The sequence below is a fragment of the Mytilus edulis genome, chromosome 14, assembly GCF_963676685.1.
Source record: "Mytilus edulis chromosome 14, xbMytEdul2.2, whole genome shotgun sequence".
Taxonomy (NCBI): Eukaryota; Metazoa; Mollusca; class Bivalvia; order Mytilida; family Mytilidae; genus Mytilus; species Mytilus edulis.
This window is the reverse complement of record NC_092357.1, coordinates 55,279,982-55,301,510: the sequence shown is the minus strand read 5'-3', so window position 1 is coordinate 55,301,510 and position 21,529 is coordinate 55,279,982. Positions and strand designations below refer to the sequence as shown.

Below are 21,529 nucleotides of genomic sequence, written 5' to 3'. Positions count from 1 at the left end.
CTGTGTTGGAGGTAAATCAGGTGTATTAGGGAACATTCACACAAACACAAAAACTTACACATATTAAATATAATTAAAATCAATACCGTCATATTTTTTGTCAAGTTTTGTATACAAATTTATATCGGTAAATGTTCTTATTATGACAACGTTGCAGCTGATATAAAGAGATTTTGATATCGCTAATTCAAATGTTTTTTTTGATGTCAATAACTCTTAGCCTGATCATAGCAGGTTAGATTATAATTTCCAACATGGCTAATAGTATGATTTGTTTGCCTTTTGTTTAAAGAAAATCCCTTAAAGCTTAAAGTATCAGTGACAGAGTTAACTTTTTTTTCAAATAATGTAAAAGATAAAAGTAAAATCACAAAAATACTGAACTCAGAGGAAAATCAATTCGGAAAGTCCATAATCACATGGCAAAATCAAATAACAAAACGCATCAAAAACGAATGGACAAAAACTGTCATATTCCTGACTTGGTACAGGCATTTTCAAATGTAGAAAATGGTGGATTGAACCTGGTTTTATAGCTAGCTAAACCTCTCACTTGTTAATTGTTAATAAATTAAACATTGTTCTTTCAAATGAGGGGAAGATTTGAAAAGAACATCATTTTCATTTTTAATATGGTTGTAAATCTTTTTAAAGCTTTTACCTCTTTTCAGAAAATGAAAGAATATAAATATTATTCCTGCAACACAAAAATAGGATAACTAATAAATTGGAAAAAAAATAATATTTTAGAACCATGATGTTGTGAACTTTGCTCAAGATGATGTTTCTTTAAAAATCAATTTAAATGTCACATCAAACATTTAGGAAAAATAATTAAAAAAGTCAAGAAAAATGTGCGACCGAGAAATCTTAAATTCCTTCTAGTGTTAACTGAGTATTTTTGTACATGAGTACAGCTAGAAGACAGTGTTTCAATCCTGTTAAACCAGTTTAACCAGTGCAAATCATTTGTTTAGAGGCTGTTTTTCAACTTTCTTTTCTAAGAATGGCAAGATAACATAAGCCCATGAGCAAATTCTGTGGCTTTTAATGCACTCGTTTTCGTAAAACTTTTCGAGTTAAAATGTAATGATTAGCAATCTATTTAAACTAATTCTTCATAAGTACTTCTAAGGCATCCAATTAACATGAAAACATATATAAGCAAAAATTATCGGGAAACCTTACATACATTATCATCTATCGGTTAATTAAACAACAACAAAGGAAGAACGAAATCTTGTTTTCGGGACAAATAAAACCATAGGCAAATGGCAGTTATAAACAAAGAACAAACTTGAATGACCTGCACTCACTGGAGCTCACTACTAGCAGTTAGCTGGACTTTGCAAGTTCCTGAGAGTGGACACTTATTAGCATCTCTAGGAAGAACTGGTTAGAATAGGATAATTGTCATAGAGAAACTGGATTGTACTACGATGGAACATAGCTTTAGAATAATGTTTACAGTTGACTGACTTAGACAAGTGGCCTAGCATGTTTTCTATTTTGCTTAAAATCACTGATGAGTAATTTTAGAAGTGAGTGTTTTACCAACAGTATTATTGTGTTGGAACCACTGTGATATCCTTTTTGGCATAAAATGGTCACAAAGTCTTTGCACATTAGGAAATTTGATTTATTAAATTATAGTTTATACACAATACAATGCATCTGTTATCAATGATTTCAGCAGGCAGGTATCTAGTTTATTCTTAGGAAATTACATAACATCTATTTTTAGCTTAGTAGGAATAGTGCCCTAGAGGGGGGTTAGAGTATTGTTGATGAATTGAGAGGAAGCATCGTTGTATTTGATGCAATTACAATCAGTCAGGCTCGGAAGTCAGTGATCGTGATACATGAGATCTTAGATCATACAGAACACACCGGGTTTACCATATACTAGGCTAGTATACAGATTTATCGCCTGTTGGATCGCCACAGGTCGTACTACCCTGCTGGATCGCCACAGGTCATTCATTCTCTTTATGTATACTGTACTACACCTGCTGGATCGCCACAGGTCATTCTATTTATGTATACTGTACTACACCTGCTGGATCGCCACAGGTCATTCTGTCTATTTATGTGTATTGTACTACGCCTGCTGGATCGCCACAGGTCATTTTCTTATTTTGTATATTGCACTACATCTGCTGGATCGCCACAGGTTATTTTATTTATGTGTATTGTACTACGCCTGCTGGATCGCCACAGGTTATTTTATTTATATATATTGTACTACGCCTGCTGGATCGCCACAGGTAATTTTATTTATGTATACATGTATTGTACTACATCTGCTGGATCGCCACAGGTTATTTTATTTATGTATATTGTACTACGCCTGCTGGATCGCCACAGGTTATTTTATTTATGTGTATTGTACTACGCCTGCTGGATCGCCACAGGTTATTTTATTTATGTGTATTGTACTACGCCTGCTGGATCGCCACAGGTTATTTTGTTTATGTGTATTGTACTACGCCTGCTGGGTCGCCACAGGTCGTACTACCCCTGCTGGATCGCCACAGGTCATTCATTATTTCAGTACATTCTATTTATGTGTATTGTACTACGCCTGTTGGATCGCCACAGGTCGTACTACCCTGCTGGATCGCCACAGGTCATTCATTCTCTTTATGTATACTGTACTACACCTGCTGGATCGCCACAGGTCATTCTATTTATGTATACTGTACTACACCTGCTGGATCGCCACAGGTCATTCTGTCTATTTATGTGTATTGTACTATGCCTGCTGGATCGCCACAGGTCATTTTCTTATTTTGTATATTGCACAAAATCTGCTGAATTGCCACAGGTTATTTTATTTATGTGTATTGTACTACGCCTGCTGGATCGCCACAGGTTATTTTATTTATATATATTGTACAATGCCTGCTGGATCGCCACAGGTAATTTTATTTAGGTATACATGTATTGTACTACATCTGCTGGATCGCCACAGGTTATTTTATTTATGTATATTGTACTACGCCTGCTGGATCGCCACAGGTTATTTTATTTATGTGTATTGTACTACGCCTGCTGGATCGCCACAGGTTATTTTATTTATGTGTATTGTACTACGCCTGCTGGATCGCCACAGGTTATTTTATTTATGTGTATTGTACTACGCTTGCTGGATCGCCACAGGTCGTACTACCCCTGCTGGATCGCCACAGGTCATTCATTATTTCAGTATAGTATGCATACATGTAGGTATTTATTTTATATGTATTATATTTCAGCACATAGTACATGTAGCACACAGTATTTATCATGTTAATATCTTTAGTCTAGATTGCTCCACACATGCAGGGATCTCTCCAGGTGTACATTTCATACAGTACAGTTATATATTATATTTCAGGTCGAACCTGCTGGATCGCTACAGGTCTTTCATTCTTTTTATGTATATTGTACTACACCTGCTGGATCGCCACAGGTCGTATTGTACTTGCTGCATCGCCACAGATCATTCATTATCTTAATGTATACTGTACTACGCCTGCTGGATCGCTACAGGTTAATTTACTCATGTGTATTGTACTACGCCTGCTGGATCGCCACAGGTCATATTATCTTTTATTATGTATTAACGTGTTATATTTAACTCAGCTAGTATTTCCACTTAGACTCTCTTGTTTAAGGATTACTAAGACTTCCCAGGTTGTTTCTTTTATTTTATTTTACAGGAAAATACAGATACAGATATTAAAACCTTTGTTTTTCGGATGAAGACTTCAGAACTTTATAGCACCGTTATATATAAGAAAACAATACCCTGATGCCTGCCTTCATATATAGTATAATGTGTTAGACAACAGTTCAACATTGTTTATTTTAACCTATCATTTTCGGATGCAGAATTCAGAACTATTAAGCACTAGATATGAGGATAGCTATATCTTGATGCAGACTTCAGAACTATATAGCACCGGAATATATAAGGAGGACGATACCTTGATTCATGCATTCATACATGTAGTTAATGTGTCAGAACTAGTCACACTTCTTTAAGCATTAAACGCAAGAATTTTAACTATGTAAGACAGAGTTATTTTATCTGTCTGGGTTAGAGAGAAGTGATTAATGTGATCACTCTTTCAGAACTGGTAGAGGGTTCTTTTTAAAGCACAACAGAAATGTGTTGTTTTTGAAATTATTGTATTGTTAATGTAATTTTTTAATTTTTTTTTACATTTGTATTTGATAGCATTATTATTTCTTGGGGGCTTTCATTCTTTCATTTTATGAACTCATTTCATTTGGCTTTTAATTCCAGGGGAATCATACTCCCCCAATTCAATAATACATCAGATAGGTAATTCCTGTCGAGGAACAAATTGTATTTTAAGTAGTATTTTTACTACGCTGGGATCGCCCAGGAGCAATTAGGTTCATTCCTGGGGATCGCCCCAGGAATTAGGTTCATTCCTGTCGAGGAACAAATAGGTTCATTCCTGGGGATCGCCCCAGGAACTAGGTTCATTCCTGGGGGTCGCCTCAGGAATTAGGTCCATTCCTGTCGAGGAAAATAGGTTCATTCCTGGGGATCGCCCCAGGAACTAGGTTCATTCCTAGGGATAACCCCAGGAAATAGGTTCATTCCTGCCGAGGAACAAATAGGTTCATTCCTGGGGATCGCCACAGGAACATTTTTTACTAATCGCTTATTTTTATTTTTCTCATATTTTGATAAGTTTTGAATTTATTTTCTCATATTTTGAATAGTTTGAAATGTTTATTTCAATTCTCTTAAGTGAATGAGTACCGCCCCCAGAAAGCCAATAATGTATTATATAAATTGTCATACAATGTAGAAAGATATGTACTGTTATGATACAGTTCATTTAGTTGTAGTTTTAGTATGTTTTGATATTTTATTAATAAACATAAATCTTAAATTGTGTTGTGTATAAAATGTTATTTTTATAGTTCATGCAGACAATATAGAACTTTAAAAAGACCTGAGTCTCCTGAAGATTATATTTACAATATCAATGATAAACCATTTAAGCCTTCAAGAATGACAAAACCTCATACCGCAAAGCAAGCTATTAAAGGCCCAGTAAAATATAATGAAAAATATGAAACAATTCAAAGGAAAAAACTGAAGGCCTGACTCATGAACACAACAAGAAACGAAACACAAATGTGATATACAGCAACAAATGACATTGTATCCCTGAGTTACAGACCCCTGACTAGGGAAAGGCATTTACAGAAAGTGGCAATATTAAAACATATTAGTGTGAACCCAACCAATTCCCCTCAAGAACATGGCTACTTTGCATTTCTCAACGTATCTGTTTCACTTGTTCCATAGTCATATAAGCTTAAGTCTCTAGGAGGATTATAGCTCAAACCAATGAGACAATTATAAGTTCTCTTCATCCAAGTCACAATTTGTACATTAAACCATTTCATGTAAGATCAAACTACAGTCTTTAACAATGGAGCATTGGTTCACACTGAACAGCAAGCTATAATAAAGGGCTCAAAAACTAGACTAGAGTAAATTTAACCTTTCAAACAGGAAAACCAAGGTCTTATCTGTATAAAAACCACAGTATAATTCTTCTTGTCTCTGACCACTCGTATATTATTCTTCTACTCATTTGCAATCACATAAAATTTATATATATTTGTGACATTATCAATTGGGAATATCCGACATCTGAGGGTCACCTCGTAAACATGTAATCAACAATAAATCTGCCATTGTTAATCAAGGAGTCTAATCAATCTGTACAATAATTCCATCTAAACATGAATTCTGGGAAAAATAAAATTTTGGGAAATTGAATCTGATCAATCAACGTAATATGTATTATAAAAGTACTTTATGAATATTACATCGGGAAAGTAGTCGACACCACATGATCAATTTCATCGTAATGAATTCCTTTCATCATTTATCCTCGTTCAATTACAAATATGTATAAATCAGCGTAACTTATGTGTACCGATTTCTCTGAGGAATATTATCTTTCTCTTAAATTAAAATTTCCAGTAGATTTTTACTTGGCACAGACTGGTAGTTATTATGATACATGTATTTGCTATGTAAATCTACTGCATACAAATTCAAGATGGAAATCTATCCAATATATCTCATTATATCATTAGAATATATTGCTTAATGTTGATTTTCATATTCACTTGCGTTAAATATGCCATTCCCTGGCTATTCATATATGACTGACCACCCTCTGATTGACCCAAACATTATTTATAAGGACACTGGCCTGTCCAAGACTGACAATACATGAGGACTGCATATGACATTTAATTTCTGAATCTCTTGGTTTCAAAAATTATTTTACAGGATTTAACCAATATTTTTTAAAAAGCAAACAGTAATATTTAATGTCAAGGCCATTTGAATACAAGAACAAAATAATATACTCATTTGGTATGTTAAATTATGATAATCTTTTTCTTTAAAATCAATGAAATAAAAAAAATAATTTATTCAAGGGGACATTAATTTTGGATAATTAAATCATGTTGTTGGGTTAATATATCATTATAATTTACCCCACATTACCCTTTTAATATGTATTAAAATTATATGAATAAATATAATGACACCCTTTACATAACTTTGGTTAATAAGTAACTTTTGCGTTTTGTAAAAAGTTGCAGGGTTATAAAAAATAATTTATTCAAGAGGACATTAATTTTGGATTAAAAATATTGTTGGGTTATAAATAAAGTTTACCCTTCATATATATACCCCTTGTAATAACACCTTTTGAGTACCAGGTGCTAATAAGTCACTTGTGTTTTGAAAAAAAAGTTGCGGGGGCATAAGATAATTTATTCAAGAGGACATTTAATTTGAATTAAACATATTGTTGGGTTATAATTAAAGTTTATACCCTACATTTATATATACCCATATATAATGACACCTTTTGAGCTCTTAGGTGCTAATAAGTCACTTTTTGTGTTTGAAAAATAAAGTTGAGGGGCACAAGATAATTTATTCAAAAGGACATTCAATATTGGATTTAGCCTGGGATCCGGCCCAATCTAGCTGCACGTCGTATACTGACAAGATTAGCCAGGACCCCAGGCTATTTTGGATTGAACATATTATTGGGTTAATGTATTATTTAGTTTTACCCTACATATAGATATACCCCTTCTAATATATTTAAATTACATGTTTCATGACTATATAATGACACCTTTTGGGCCACAAGTGCCAATAAGTCACTTTGTTTTTTTTGTCAAAAACTTCCCCAACAAAGGAAAAAGAAAATATTTTTTCCTTAAATCATTAGAAAGCAATTTTAGCCCACAATATACCTTTATTCTTTTTACCCATTACAGTTTACCAATAGTTTCACTAACCTTGTACTTACATATTAGTACCATATTTGGTAAACAATTATTAGATGGAGAGTCGTCTCATTGCCACTCATACCACGTCTTCTTATATCTAATTATATTTTTAAAAGTTTCAGAATGATTGGTTCATTTGATTTTACAAAAATTTAAAGGCATGGTCTATTTTTCTTTGCTTTATAATTTTTATATTCTGCTTTTTATTCCTTATGTAAACATAAGAGGATGTCAAAAGGTTTCAAAAGCAATCATGGGCCCTAACTCCTAAATGACAGACAGATTTTGGCTATTGTTGAAGGTCACTGTTAACCTTTCTCTTTCAATGCTTTCAAAACTTTATAATGCAAATATCAAGAGAAGTTCATTTTTAGAAATTACAATGATTTTACTCATAATATAATGGAATCTTATGCAACTGTCATACAAGTGAGAGGTTTAGCTTAAGCTATAAAACCAGCTAGGTTTAATCCACCATTTTCTGCATATGAAAATGCCGGTACCATTCAGGAATATGACAGCTGTTATCTATTTGTTTGATGTGTTTGAGCTTTTGATTTAATAAGGAACTTTCCATTTTGATTTTTCCTCTGAGTTCAGTATTTTTGTGATTTTACTTTTCACAAGAGAAAAAACAAAACAAAAATATCCTATCAATTATATATAGTTTGACAAAAAATACTTACAAATAATATACCCCTTTAGTTTATCCATAAGAAATATTAGATACAAATATCAAATCTAACAGGTTGTTTAAAACTTCACTACACACTTACATAATTTCTATAGAATTGACTATTTTAAAAGTACATGTATTTAAAAAGTTAACAGAAAGATTTATTTGTTTCCTTAAATTAAAAAAAAAATGGATCTTGTTTTGTTTATTGCTTTATAAGTCAATTCAAAAAGTGTGAAACTGAAAACTTTTGCTTCCTTATGATAAGAATGATTATATAGTTTAAAGTTACGAAAGTGTCTAATTCAATTTGATAACAACAGAATTGTTTTGATTCATGTCTACAGCCTGGTCAGTAATTTTTACAGTACAGAATGAAATAGTTAAAAAATAAAACTTGATTTGACTGACACTGCAGGTTCCAATTGAATTAGGCCTCTAAATAGTATACTTAATACTTTAAAGTCAAATACAAATATATAAAGACAATTTAATTTTTCAAATCAAAACCAAAATTCTATGTATGTACGTTATCTCCCCTTGTATAAAATTTTACAGTACATTCTATACAAATCCATTTAAATTATGAAAATAATGAAAATGAAATTCATTTTCATTTTCAAGTACTAATATGATACCAGAACTTTTTTAATATCTACATACTTTTTACCTCATGGAAATTTTTGCTGACCACAGATCTTCAAAATTATAGAAATAACAAACAAATACTTACAAATGATGTAATGTTTATCCATAACGAAAATTTCTTTTTCATATAAAAATCCTTTACATACAAATTAAGCTTCAATCGAATAGCAAGCTGTTCACTGTTCACTTAATTTTCATGTGTTCCTCTCAAAATCGTAAATGTCAAATATTTCAACAATCATCAGCCTATAATTGCATCTGTTACGATTATCAATATTTAATATTTGATATTTGATTTTCAAAAACGAAAAAGTATTTAAAGTTTAAATATAACTCAAATCAGACTGTAATCCATTGAATGGAAATACCAATATAACATAAATAATCATGCTCAACATCTTTTCTATTTACAGACGTTGATTTTTGGATTTTGCTTTGTTTACATACGATCGTTTAATCATTTTAATGTTTATTCAATCAAATTCTAATCAATACATGTGAAAGTTGATAATTGAATGAAAAGCAATGCTTGCGACATGCGACATTATTTACACACGATTCCTAAAAGCTTGGAAAGTTTGCATTGTAATCTCGGAAGATCAAAGCCGTAATTCAAAATTGATTGTTATGTCGTTGACAATCTGGCCCTGTGTGTTGTGCAATAAAATGATAATTTATTGCACATTATTTTATTGCATAATTGTATTTCTCAAGTGGTCCATAAGTTAACCCTATTCGTTTGAAGATTATTGTTTTGAATTGACACAGAAAATCTAATAGAGATATTATCACCTAGATTTGATTTTATGCTAATTCTTGTGTCACACGGTTTGACATTAAAAAAATTGCATTATATATATATTATGTGCTTTCCAATTGTTTGTCTCACCTCATAAGTTACAAAGAAAAAATTGGCTGACAAAAATAGCTTTATGGGTGACGGTGGTTAGAATCAATCGTTTTGCAGAAACATTCTTCAATCTTTTAAAAAAGGAGTACTTATCTCCCTTTAAAAACTGTTTTCTTTAAAAAAAAAAAAAAAAAAACATCTCATCAAAGATACCAGGCTAAAATTTTGTATACCAGACTACAAAAAACTATTAAAAGGCCAAAAAAAAAAAGCATTGAAGCCAATTAAAGACTTTTGAACTATTTTTATGATATTTTAACTTACTTTTACAATATAACTGAATTAATATCAATGTTAAAATACCTTAAAAAAACAATGTGAAGGCAAAATGCAATCATAAAAGAATTTATCAGCTGAAAACATTAGCGTAAACATTGTTTGGAAAATAATTTGTCCTTTTACAAAGTCATAACATTCAGACTATGAATGTGAAGAGTATAGAAGTTCAGATATTTTTTCTAAAAAATACCATGATTATCTTCCCTGCATTTAAACTATTATTCAGTATACAATCTAAACAATTTGCAAAAACCAACCAAACAGGGATTATCCTTTCAAAATCTTGAGAGTTGACCCATTTGGACTAACTCACAATTATATTTTGCTTTCTGAGAGAAAACAATAAAAGTATTTTGCAAAAAGGGCAAACAAGTGACTGGCAACTTTTTACAAAAACCTGAAGCAACACACATTGTTGCCTGTAACACTGTGTCATTGTACAGTTATTTACAAATATTTCTTTTGACCAGTTCTTCAGTATCAAAAAAATTCTACCAAATATTATTAAACTGAATATTCGAAATTAACTTACCAACGATTTTTGGCGGTATCAATATTCTCTTTCCCGTAGACATGATTGTCCTGAATCGTCTATCCAAAGTAAATTTAGCACAATGAAAAGTATTACAGTTCCTGATTTAACTTTATAGAGGCATCACTTCAGGATCATTAAGTTTCTATTTAAATATTAAGCTTTGTTTGTAAACAAAGGCGGCAAGTCCATTATACTTTTGCCTCTTAAAACTAAATTTCTGATTCTTAAGCAACTATAAACTTGGATGAAAATGTTTATTTTCTGGTAACAAAACAGTAATTAAGCAGGAGACATAAGTTCTACTGAAGCCATTGTCATCAGCAGGATCGTCTGCTTCATGTTGCTATGATGTTGATGCTGTCGTCTGCCCCAATTGTTAAATGTCTATGGAAATTAAATAACTAATCAAACTCCTAAACTCCTTGGTTCTTTCCTTGGAATGTAACTTTATATTTGCACTTAGAATCATGAAAGTTACAGTGCCGTCTTCAGATTAATGTTTATGTGCTGAAATTGTCCTTTAATTGTAAAAATTATTCATATTCATAAACTGGAATCTGTCTTTTATCCACAAACTCATTAAGTTATCAAAATTGTCAATTGTATATAATATCATTGAAATAAATATCTGTCCGATTTTTCTAAATAGCCTTTAAATCAATTCATATAAAAATCTAAATAAAATGCTATAATTTTCCCGTTTTAACAACAAAACACTATTTCAAAGTTAAACACTTAAGAAGGTCCAAAGTGTTATGAACAATTGTCAAATCCTCATCAAAAATAGATATTCAAATAGTTTTAAAACTTTTCCCACCTATAAACTGTTCATGACAGAAAAGAAACAGTTAACTTTTCTCCAAATACAGATTTCAAAATCCAATAACTTCCAGCGTCCCGAGCAGAGATGCACGACTTCCACAAACTATAATTGCAGAACTTGCAATGTGAAAAAACTAATTACTAAAATCTGTATTGTTAGAACCTTTTCTTCATGCTGACTATTCACAAGGATCCAATATTATATTTCAATCTTGCGGAAATATACTTTATAGATTTATCCATTACTGTTAGCATTTTTTATAAGTAACGGAGGACATATGATTGGACCAAATAATGAATTTGTCATAATCAACGAATAGCAAGACACAGATACTGATCCGTGGCTATCCATTACCAACCCCTCTGGTGTCTGTTCAGGGAAAGATCCTCCAAATATATAAGTACTTTAATCTAAAAAAAACAGTACTTTAATTGAATTTGGAAAATTGAAAATATAAAATTCTTTAAGAAATTTCACCAAATTGATGACATTTGTATTTCTTTTAAGGGGAACTCTAATTGTATTATCTATTTCTAAATTTAACAAGGAATAATGATTTGTAAATGCTGTCGTAGCTTCAATTTTGCCATACACCTTGTTAATTTAATCATTAACGTTTTTTTAGTTTTTTTAAATGTATATATTTAAAAAAAAAAAATACAAAGTGTATCGATAACTTTAAAAACAAAATTGGCCATTGGGTATAAAAAAAAAGAAAATGTGGTATGAAAATTTACATACAGCTATTGGACATCATATTGGCTTGTTTTGAAATAAAATTATACAATTCTAGGTAATCAGCCAACAATTATGATACTGCAGTCATTTTAGGTTTTCAATGCGACTAGAAAAAAATCAATGTTTACCAGCAAATGTTGTGACAAATTTTTCCAATTATATTATATTAATAAAAGAAAATATGCCATTGTTTTCTGCAATGTAAACATTTCTATAAATCCCACAAGATTTGCAATAAAATTTGACCTTAAGCAACTTTTATGCAACAATGATTAATCGATGATAAATCAGGAACTTTTAATGCAACAGTGATTATTAGATAATAAATCAATGTCACATTGCACTGCATGTTATAAATATCATAGGTCACCCAGACCTAATTATCAATCTCAATGAAATATTGCACTGTTATAATAGATATTATAGGTCACCCAGACCTAATTATCAATCTCAATGAAATATTGCACTGTTATAATAGATATTATAGGTCACCCAGACCTAATTATCAATCTCAATGAAATATTGCACTGTTATAATAGATATTATAGGTCACCCAGACCTAATTATCAATCTAAATGAAATATTGCACTGTTAAAATAGATATTATAGGTCACCCAGACCTAATTATCAATCTCAATGAAATATTGCACTGTTATAATAGATATTATAGGTCAACTAGACCTAACTATCAATCTCAATGAAATATTGCACTGTTATAATAGATATTATAGGTCACCCAGACCTAATTATCAATCTCAATGAAATGTTGCACTGTTATAATAGATATTATAGGTCAACTAGACCTAATTATCAATTTCAACATTTACATTTTTTTTACATGAAACTTTTTGGAATGGAAAAAAATAATGTCAACTTAATGTTGTGACTATGTCAAATTAATCAGAGTTTCTCTTATATGAATGCATCAAGAAAGTTAGAAAATGGAAAAAATGCTGCTAGCAAATAAGGCCAATCTTTATGTATAATGCAAACATGATATATATCATTAAAGACAATTGGTAAATGTTTATATATCAATAATCGAGACCGAAACCAAATGAAAAAAAACAACTAAAAAGACGGTAATGTGTCAATATATAGTTTTGAACGATAATAAACTCAGATGTCTAAATATTATATTTAGTTCTATTTAAATCACTCCAAGTTTTAAAAGTTTATAATAAAATCTACAGAGATTTTCAGCACATATTATAGTATTCCGATGCAATTTAGAAATAAATTCCGAGGATAAACAAAACAATAAAATGACAAATCACTTGCTGCTTTCATGCAGATTTCGAATTTGAATTCTCTGAGGTTAAACAACAACAAAATTTACAAACTTGATAATAATTTGTCTCGAAGAGTTATGCGTCAAAGCGAATTTTCAGACCCTTCAGTAACTTCTGACCTTTAAACATATATAGTAAGGAATTACGAACAAGCATATTGTCAATAAATTCAGTATTGTAATTACAAGTAGAGGATTGCATTGCAATGTTTCAGGATTACTGTAAACAAGATGTATGGTCTTTACAATTTCACGGATCTGTCTTGTTACCAAAATGTAAATTTCCCTGATAGACACGAGAAAGGACTTTATCTCTTATTCATGAGATATTCATCCCTGGCACAATAACTTTATCAGGCTCCTAAATGAGAAATCTTTAGCTATCAGGATACACAAAATAATTCTTTGTTAGAAGTGTTCTTGCTGAGTTTTAGTTGATTAAAGACTGACGGAAACATTATATGGTGAAGCAATTCAAACTATATTTTCTAATATAAATTAGAACTTGACCTCTAGATGGCTTATATTTTTTTTACTGTGTCTGGGCCAAAATTAAAGCCCATGTCATACCTTATTCAAATTCATATTTACTAGACAAAGCCCATGTCATACCTTATTCAAATTCATATTTAGTAGACACACTCGCAAAATCGCGGGCATTTAGAGCTTGGTTGATAGCATGTAAATTTTTTTAAAAGATTTTATGTCTAAGGAATTTAAAAAAAGGTATCAAAATTCATAGGTACTTGTATGTAGACATGACAATTTTTAAGCACTCTCCCTTTTTTCTTAAGTCTGTTATTTTTTTTTGTTTTCTGTTAAATTCCAATATTTTTTCATTTCTGTATACTACATGTATGAACATACGTATATTTAATAATATCATAAATAAAGTGCATTTGCTATTAACTATCATTAGAAAGACAGCTAACTGGATTTTTTAACATTCATTTATGTGTCCTGGCATTTTTCAATCACGTAAGGACCATAACTCCTGTAAAAGTGACAATCATCAATATTGAATTGATCTCCCTTTTTTTATTTTTGTAACTTGTAACATATTAAATTTTTAAAGCTCTGGTTAAATAGTTCATGAGTTAAAGCATGGACATGACTTGAAGACCATTTTTCAATCTTTCAAGATCCATAACTCCTGAGCAGTGAAAGTGAAAATTGTCAATATTGAACTTGACCTCCATTTCATCATCAAAATTCTAAAGCTTTGGTTGAACAGTAATTGCACAGACATTGTTCGACAGCCACCCTCCCAATGAACATACCAAAATCAATAACAGATTTTTCCTCCGGAAATCAGGTTAAAAAAGAAGATGTGGTGTTATTGCCAATAAAACAACTCTCTACCGGTGACCAAATGACAAAGAATTTTACAACTGTAGGTCAATGTACTGCCTTCAACAATAAGCAAAAACCATACAGCATTATTATAGTCAACTATTAAAGGCCCAAAATGATAAAGAATTCAAACGAGAAAAGCTATCGGCCTATTTATGATCACAGCAATGAACTAAAAACAAATATCAACAGATGAGATGTGAACAAAATGACCTTATAAGAGCATTATGACCTTTGAACTGAGGTTCAAAATACATTGGTTTTAAAATTCAGATAAGATTCATTAGTGACCTGACCAGACAATTAATGATTGTTAAAAAGAAGTGACCTTGAATGTTTGACCTAAGAGTATTTACAAGAAAGTTCATAAAGATTCTCATGAAACAAAATAAAATTCTTGAATTGGTTTTCCCTCAAACCATTGCAAATAATGAGTTTTTAAAAGTATGGTTCAGAATCAGATGACAGAAAGCATGATATATCCACGTCAACTAACCATCAATTTTCTGCGTCAAATCAGCTGTGAATTCTGTAAGCTTGCTACCTTCCAGTTGATTTGCCTAGACAATATCAGATCAAAAAGCTTTAGCTTTGTGTATAATTGAGAATGGGGCACAATCTTTAATGTTATTATTATCTGTCAGCATGGGACATTCTCGTTCATTGAGAATTGTTCTGTTATACTATTTCAGCATAGAATTCCAGGAATAATTCCAAGAATAAAACAGCCAATTTATAATCAATGGATTTTTTTTCTTCATTTCCCTTAGTTGTTTTTTAGAACATGTTTTAATTCATAAGTTAAAATCAAATCTTTTCACAAATGTAACTTTATTTTTCTTAGGACTGCCCCGATACAAACAATTATAATTGCCATCATGAACATGAGGTACAGAGTCTGAATATCTGAAATGATTTAATTTACACAAATTTGGTGTTATATGTTGAGTAAGAACTGTAGAAACTCCTCAAGAGGTCACCTGTCTGAGTTCCTTTCTTTTCATTGAGGGGTGGGGGGCAGAAGGGTTGGAGGGGGGGATTGGGGGGGGGTTGATAATCTATATTCTAATATTTTTTCTGTTTATTGTTTTGTTGAATGCTGTTTGTTCTCCATTCTTCATTTGTTTCATTCTGATAGATTTATCCAAATATGAGATGCGTTGGCTAGAAATGGACCTTATGCAAATGAATATCAATACATGTGTTAACTTGTTTCGGGTTGAAAAATTCTCTATGCAACCTGAGTCTGTAACTGTTTGAAAATTGTATTGATATATTTAGAACCTTTAATACAAAACAAGACTAACATTCATCTTTTCATTCTATTTTGAATGTTCCAGAATCAATCAATTTTTAGTCCTACATGTACATACATATGTGCACTTGTATTAGGTCGATTTCTATCCAAATTAACTCATAAACTTCTGTATAAGTACTGATTTCATATAAAAAACTCTGTATGACATGTACCAAAATATGTCTTTTTTCAGGGCATCGTACTATTCACCTAAAAAAAAAAAACTTATTCTTTTTCAGTTAACCTTTCCATTTTTACTAAGTAATCCAGTATAATTTGAAAATCAGAAACCAAGATGAGAACTTTATTGCAAATAGAAACCTCCTTTTCTTTGAAGTTTTCCAATAAGATTCAATTTAATTGCAAAAAATTATGAATTGAAATGAAATGAACATTAATAAAGAAATCGATAAACTTTCTTATTTCAATTCCCTTATTAGAATTGCTCATGAAATAAGAATATATATTACATCAGGTTCAAAATTTAACATGATTTTCAAATTGCAAAATTTAACTGCTTTTTAAGAATTGTATTCTTTACTTTACTATGCATTAGTCTTGTATGATTTTTAATATTAGTTCATTTATATGTTTTGGAGTTTTCCCTGATCTATAACATAATTTTATTTAAAGGCAAGCTGAGGACCTCCTTTGGGTGAGGAATTTTCTTGCTGCGTTGAAGACTTCTTAAAGATTGATTGTTGGTGTTAAAACTTTAAATGCCACTTTTAAGTGCCACTTTTTGGCTATTTCTAGTGGCCAGTTTTTATTGGTGGATGAAGCCTCAGAGTGCCCAGAGAAAACCACTGACCTTAAACAATAGGAAAACTGACACTCCTAGTCAATTAGGATTAGAGTCAGGTGCACCAGCATGGGCAGGGTTTGAATTCACAACCTCAGTGTTGATTTAGTCAGGCTAGTGATTACAATAATAGAACTACTTAGACCACTTGGCCACAGCAAGGCCACCTCCCTTCTAAGAGATATGACTTTAGAATTGAAGTCTGAAATGAATTGATATTACTACAGAATAAAACTTTAGAAGAACTATGCAGATTGCCATGCAAGTAAACTTTTTTCACTTAATAGAGATGACCTTTTTCGCAGGATTGACCGTATATGCAAATTTCCTCAGAATTAAGTTAATAAAGAACTGAGCCAATTTATCAGACATTCACATTTCCATATTTGTTAACCAATTTTAACCTAACTGTATAATAGTAATTAACCTACTTTAACTTAGCTGTATAGTATAGTAATTAAAAGATTTGTATAACAGAATCCTGTCTCTTTGGAATGAACCTAATGCATTTTTATGTAGTTTCTGATTGAAGGCCATGCAATTTCTCTCTCAGTGTCTGTCTTAGAACTGAGACATAATCTATCAGATATTTAAATTTCTATGTCTGATAACCTAATGTGGTTAAATTAATTAGGTTAAAGTCATAAGAAACCTCAAATTAAAAAAAATTATGCATATGTTTTTTATAACTAAATGGATAGTTTACATTATACTACTTATGTACATGTACTTTTTTCTGAGGAAAATTCTTTAATTTGTTCACATTTAGAAGAAGTTTACTTATTTTTAATTGCTTCCTGGAAGGAAGCAATTTGCCGACATAGTTTCCTTATGCATATATATAGTGACCTGAGCGTAACCCTCCTCATAAAAATCCAATGGTCGCAATACGCATGGATCTGTCATTAAAATAAACATTTATCTGATTGTACATGTTAAACACGTGCTCAATACCCATGCTTTTTGTTATTTGTTTACTATAAGGTGACAATCGGTAAAATTCGGCTTCAAAACACGGCATTTAATGAGCAGCCATATTTGTTAAATCATAACCGACAGAGAGAAAAAAAATTGACGATTTAACGATATATTGGCGTAAAAAATGAGAAATTCGTGCACAGAGGACTAAGTTTATGATATATACATGCATTGGTTCAAGAATTGGATAAACATTATTTTTCACCACTCACTCGTTTCATATGACCTTAATTGTTATTTAAAGATACCCCGTAATTTAATTTGATATTAAAGAAAACTTAGAAGAATTTAGGGGTTGGGTTGGGGTGGAGTGGGGGATTCCTAGATGAGTAAAGCAGCTCCTACAGAGATCTAAACTTCTTTCATCCTTTACAAACATGATGCTCTTTAAAATAAAGGAACAATGAATTTTTACCTCATAGTCAAAATCATATTCTTTCAATTTTGTTCAATAACTTGAAATGGAACTTGTTATATATACTAAAGACTAGTGTCAATTGTCATGTCAAGTAATGCTGTTTCTCTTCTTATTATTGGTATGCCTTTAAATCTAACTGAATTTACAATAGTAGGGGAAATAACTCTAGCAGCTTTGATCAATGAGCTATTTCTGCATTTAATTTGAATAAAAAACATATCAATATTCAATATTCAATGAAAATAAATACACATTATCATGATTGTTATCTACATTTATATTGTGTCATGTTATGGTGTAACGATATGTATCATAAAATCAAACTAGTATCTTAAAAGTCGGATCTGTATTCAAGTTAGTTGAAGAACCTAGACTTTTATATGGCAGTATAAAAAATATAATTTAAATGGATGTCAAACCTCATTATTGAACATATTTATTACTCTTCTATGGACTTAAATTTCAAATAAATGTATTCTTTTGAATTCAATTCATTTTTATCTGCATTTTAAATGATTTTTTAAAACAGTAAATTAATCTTATTTGGCAGATAAACTTTACAACACCAGCCTTAATGAAAGGAATTTATGCAGCTGATCTAAAACATAAATTAAGACCGTAAAAAAAAACAATTCCACAAAATAAACAAATATCTATCTACACATGCTACAGAAGGTATACAAATCAATGCAATATTGATTTTAAATTTGGAAAGCTGAGTCTCTTGTTAAAAAAAATAAATAGAGTTATCTCCCATTGTACACTGCTATATTCAACAGGTGTATCACAAGATAGTTAAAAGCTTTTGTCCATTTCGATATCTATATATATCATTGCCTGTCATCTATTTTCATAACAGACTTAACTCATACTGGATATTCAAATCACAAATCCTTTGAGGGGTCAGAACCCCAGGGAGCAAATACATGAAAATACAAACCATGGGCAAGTTAACCAATTGAACATAATCCTCAGCGTAATTCAGTTCAATATTTTACTGAGCAGCAGTTTGTAATTTCGTGTTATTTTTCTCAGGATTCAAGAGTTGATTTCACAAAAATACTTACGACTAAGATTGATCATACTTAGTTTACTGATTTGTTCATGTCTAAGACCAATCTTAGACACATTTTTTTCTGAAACCGACTTCCGTGAGATTTGAAAATCGTGAAATAAAGTATAAGCGAAAATAAATTGGTTTACAATATGTTTTATCAAGTATTGAATGATGCAAATCTTGCCAATACAACCTTCATAATGAAAACACGCCCAAATTAATGAAGTATTGTAAATGCATTTTTTTTTTTGCAAGCATTTATGACTCAGATCATTGCTAAACGACTATAATAAAATTTGAAATAATTATTACGATTTCAGGAAAACTTGAAACACACACCCTTAATTAAGACTTATTGGCTTCATCATATTACATAAAATATATTTCCTCCCATACTTAATCATTTAGATTTTGATGGTTTAGTAAGCATTGTTAAATTCAATAAAGCTATGCAATATTAAAACGAGCTATCCACATAATAAATTCAGTTTTATATCTTTAAATCAGCAATCTTTTTTGGTCCTTGTAAACTCTAGTTTACATCTATTTTCATTAACAAAGAACTGTATTTATTATATCAGTAGATATTAATATATTTTATCGGTAAATATTTAAATCTAGAGTAATGACAATTGTAAATGGTTTTCTTGTAAGTAGCATTATAGTATTTCACATTAAAATTCACATTCCCAGAAGTAATTATTTGGACCAATCAAAATAAAGAAAAATAATTAGACCTTTATTTTTTAGTCCCAAAATTATTAGTTCTTCATACTTTTCATTATAAATGTTAAGTTATCTCCCTTTCAAAATTTTTGCACTTAAAGAAACTTAAAATAAAACAACAAAGACAACAACACCCATCAATTACCGCATGGTAGGAGTTTATTATGGTCGACATTTTTCGCCAACAAGGTCACTGGCGTCTTCAGGACAATATTAAAGAAACTATTAATGGTGAGCTTCATAAACTCACCGTTTAGAAGACTTATTAGTTACTTTACGGTAAAGAGAGAAAAAAAATGGCTGTGTCCATAAGTAGGGTAATGTAGTGTAAATGTCACAATTTTAGATTCACTCCTGAATAATTGATTTTCTTACTACTTTTTTTAAAATGAAGGACTTCCTCCTCATATAAAAATCATCATACTGTAAATTTAGTTAATAAATCAGACTAATTTTTCTCTATAGAATTGTTTCACATTTTATCGTCTGATGTCTTTCAAAGTTTACTCTCCTCATTGTTGAAGGCCGTACTGTTACAATGACCAGTAATTTGTAAGCCTTTTTCATGGGTAGATAAATGATATCAGTGGTTTGACGTTCACATATAACTTTAACTTTATATTTTCATAGATATCATAAGAATAAGTGGTACATGTATGAGTACCAATGAGACAACTCTCCATCCAAGTCACAATTTATGAATAAAACATTATAGGTCAAAGTACGGTCTTCAACACAGAGCCTTGGCTCACACACAACAGCAAGCTATATAGGGAAAAACTAATGTTAAACCATTCAAACGGGAAAAACAATGGTCTAATCTATATAAAAAAACGAGAAACACTTATGAACCACATCATCAAACGACAACTACTGAACATCAGATTCCTGTTTACCATTGACTTTACAAGATATAAAGAGTGATAAAATCATATTTAGATTGATTATTGGTGTTTAATACCACTTTCAGTATAACAGCAGCCAGTTTTTATTGTTTGAGGAATCAAGAGTACACAAGAGAGAACCTGATGACCTTCAAGAAGAAATCTGGCAATCTCTAAGAGAATTAAGATAAAGAGTTGAACATATCTACTGTTTAATCTGATAACCTTGGTGTTGACAGGCTAGTGATTACTGTAGATGCTGCTTAGATCACTGAGCCATCAAGCCCCCTCCCCCTCTTGAACTCCTCCTCAATATTTGAAACCAGCCACAGGTTTTGCAATATTGTATTAATAGTAGTTTCACAGGTTTATCAATGCATATTTTATCAATAGCATTACAAAACACTATTGTATTAAATTTCATTGACTATAGTACGAATCTATAGTGAAATTAACAGAATTTTACAAAGAGCTTTGACCTTGACATTAAAAACCTGCAACCGATCAGACAATATTGAAACAGTGTTTGAATCTGATACGTGTTACTATATAAATTTCACACACTCTATCTAAGCTTATTTCATCTATAACATATTGGTTTACATTTAATATAGAAATGTTATTAATATAAATAGAAAAATAACCTTGTATTAAAAAACCTGCAACACATGTTTGACAATATTGCATCATAAAAACAGATCTAATATGTTAGAAGTCTCTCTACTGTAAAAATCCATTTACTCTCCTAA

The 21,529-nt window shown here is 30.9% G+C and overlaps 1 protein-coding gene and 1 long non-coding RNA gene across 2 annotated transcripts in view; one reads left to right on the top strand and one right to left on the bottom strand.

Annotated features, from left to right (window-relative positions):
• Nucleotides 1-21,529, bottom strand: part of LOC139503703 (dual specificity calcium/calmodulin-dependent 3',5'-cyclic nucleotide phosphodiesterase 1A-like) — a 133,301-nt gene that overhangs the window by 59,964 nt on the left and 51,808 nt on the right. The window lies entirely within an intron of this gene.
• On the top strand, nucleotides 1,936-4,782 carry LOC139502614 (uncharacterized). The gene is made up of 2 exons (XR_011658895.1): nucleotides 1,936-2,461; nucleotides 2,602-4,782. It is a non-coding gene; the product is annotated as an uncharacterized lncRNA (long non-coding RNA).